The sequence below is a fragment of the Cryptomeria japonica genome, chromosome 7, assembly GCF_030272615.1.
Source record: "Cryptomeria japonica chromosome 7, Sugi_1.0, whole genome shotgun sequence".
NCBI lineage: Eukaryota > Viridiplantae > Streptophyta > Pinopsida > Cupressales > Cupressaceae > Cryptomeria > Cryptomeria japonica.
The window spans coordinates 841,869,606-841,872,749 of NC_081411.1; positions in this window are offsets into that span (position 1 = coordinate 841,869,606).

Consider the following 3,144-nt stretch of genomic DNA (forward strand, 5'->3'; position numbering starts at 1 on the left):
GGGGTCATTTTCAGTTTTTTGGCTCTGCTTTCTACTCCACCATGGATGGCTTGGATGCTCGTTTTAAAATGCCTACCTTTGATTTTTTTTGTGAGCGTTTGTCTTGTGAGCAGTCTCATCTTTCTCAGCTGGATAAGCTCTCAGGCTCCAAGATCAAAGCATTGGTTGCTCGGTCCTCTAAGGAGAAGCAAAAGTAGAAACTGAAGCCCAAGAATAATTCTGCCGGCAGTGAGTCTTCCTCCAAGCCACCTCCTAAGTCTGATTCTAAACCTCCATTTCCTCCAAAACAAGGGAAATCTTCGCAGTCTGGTGAGTCTTCCTCCAAAACTAAGAAGAAATCAAGAGGCACTTGCAGTTTTTGTGGCAAGGAAGGACATCCCATTTCCAGGTGTTGGAAATGTTTAGAGTTTCTTTGTATGAATATCTCATTACACTTTTGGTGAATATAGAGCTCTCATCTTTTGAGCATATTCTATGTGTTCTTTGATTTTCAGTTATTTTGCTTCCTTGCTTCTCCTTGTAACATATTGTTTAGCTTGTAGAAGATCTTTAGGCTCATGTGGTGTTGTGTTTCTCAACTCTCACAACACAAAACAATTTAGTAAAATATAGACATAGATCAGGCAATCTACAAGATGCTTCTTATATTAATCTCAATGAATGTATAACAAAATAACTCAACTTCTTAACAATTTGCAAAATATTCTAAAATCTCTAAGTGGTTCACAAATCATCAATTTGGAGACTCTTACAGATGAATCCAACTTCTTAATTTATAGAAGTTTTATGCCCTATTATCTAGGAAATAAATCTAACCTAAATTAAGAACTGAAACTAGGAGTCGCAGTTAACTTTCAAGTTTCTTCCTTGATACTCCAATTAACTACTATGAAAAGGGGGCTGCACGAGCACTACGAAGACCATGCTGGATGAGCCATGTTTTCGTAGTCATGCACAATTTTGCTCAAAATTGGAACCTGAATTGGAGCTGCAGCTTGAAAATACAAAATTGGGGTCATGCAAAAACCCTGCTATTTTTAGTAACTGTATGTTCATCCTTCACTTTTTAATAAAATCTCTATAATTATCCACTATGCATAGGACTGCTTGGATAGGAGGATCAGCTATGTGTTTAATTCTAAATTTATACTTCTTCAAAACTTCATCTGCATGCTTCTTTCCTTTCTCTAGCTCCCCTATTGTCTCTGCCACCTCTTAACACTAACTGATCAAGTATGTGTACTTGTCCATGAGGGAGACATCAAATTGGGCCAAAGGTCCTAAGTGTTGAGCCTCATATGCATCCCATGGATTCAAAACTTGTTGTTGCTCCATTCTTCTGGTACTAGTCAATCCTAAACCGAAGGCTCCAAACATATGTTTTACAAAATTCTCATATGACAAAATTTCTCTAAGGAAAGGGACCCAAATCTCTGTCATATCCTTCATATACTGCTAAAACATTTCAATCTTCAGCTCCAAAATGTACACATAGGACTGCAAGTTTTCACAATTATCCCCTCCTAAAAGGTCTTCCTTCATTATTGTCTCTTCCCTTAACCACAATACTTTATTCAAAATTCAGAACTGCTTATTAAAAATGCTTAGCTTCCATTCCCATTGCATAGAACAAGAAGCTAAAGCTTCACCTGCCTGTACTACCCTCTAGTATATCCTCATTGTATCCTATAGAAATAATCTAATCTTAGCTGCATTTACTTGGGTCCATGATTTGGCTATAGCAGCCACCCGTCTCACCGCCACTTGTGCCTTCACTTCTCCTTCTGGCAGTGATGAGGTCGAAGGTAGGTCATCAGTGCCACAAGAGTCTATAGGTTTTCTCATTTCAATCAGGAGATGCTTGTATTACCCTAGTTGTGCTTTGAACTCCATGTTTGAAGTATGCTCTTTTTCAACACGCCCCTTGGCAACACTTGTGGCTAGCTCCAAAGTATCTAGCTCTCCCCACTTGGTTTATTTACCCAAATAAACCTAGGATATTTGATACTTGGGGGATGCTTGTCCCTCAACTTGGAGTGGAAGTGCCACATCTGCAATCACTTCATCGGAGCCCATTTTTGATAAATGATGAACAGTTTTTAGCTTCTTAGCCTTTGGTGGCTCCTTGGTGATTACTTGTTGCAAAGTGACCTTAGGAAGCTCAGTTTTTCTCTTAATCCTCTCAAAAGTTAACTCAAGCCATTGGAGTATATCTTCATCCTTGTCACCTTGATGTGACACTATATCTACAACTATAACATGGACCTCTGCCTACTCCTCTGCTTAATCTCTTTCTTCTATCTCTGTTTGCCCGAGATCTTGAGGTGAGGTAACTTGGCGGGCTATATTGGTTTGGAGAGCCTATTGCTTATGTAACTCTCCCAATTTTCCACTAACCTCTTCATTGAATGTCATCTCTTCTTCACCTATCTCTATTTCACCTTGCTCAACTGCTATATCCTTGAGGACGTCCTCTTGATCTTGAGGGGTTAGAACTAGTCTTTCATTCAATAGGTCCTCTGCCTCATCCCCTTTTTTCTCGCCTTCTAGTAGCCGATTTTTCTCAGGATCCTCTTCTTCCTGATCTGAATCAGATTCAATGTTCCTAACTTTTATTCCTTCATTGGTACACCTGAAGCCTTGCACTCTAGGCTGCCCTGTGGGTATATTAACTAGTGGTGGTGCTGGGGCGTTGGTATAGGGATCCTGTGTGGCATCTGTTGAAGGTGGTTGAATAGGTATATCTTCAATAATTTATATTTCTTCTTCCCACTCTTGGGTACCCTCTCCTGTAGTCTTCCATATAGCTGTCCTTTGTGGGAGGACTTTAGCTAGTGGTACTGTTCCTAATCCATCAGTCACTCCAAGGTCCGCTGCCTTCTTCAACAAATCAAACTCCTTCATCTTCTCTTGGAGTTTCTTCAACAAGTCCTCAATACTTTCTTGAGGTTTCTCCCCCTCATCAGGATTGATGGATGTATTTTTTCTTGAGATTGACCTAATCTTTCGAGCATACTCCTTGTAACCCCTTGATTGGGGTACCCTTGAAGTGGATTCCTTCTATTTCATCTTTGAGGTAATCGGCCTTACCCTCTGGCTTAGCCATTTCTTGTTCCTTTTGATGACCACTTGAGAAACCTTTAC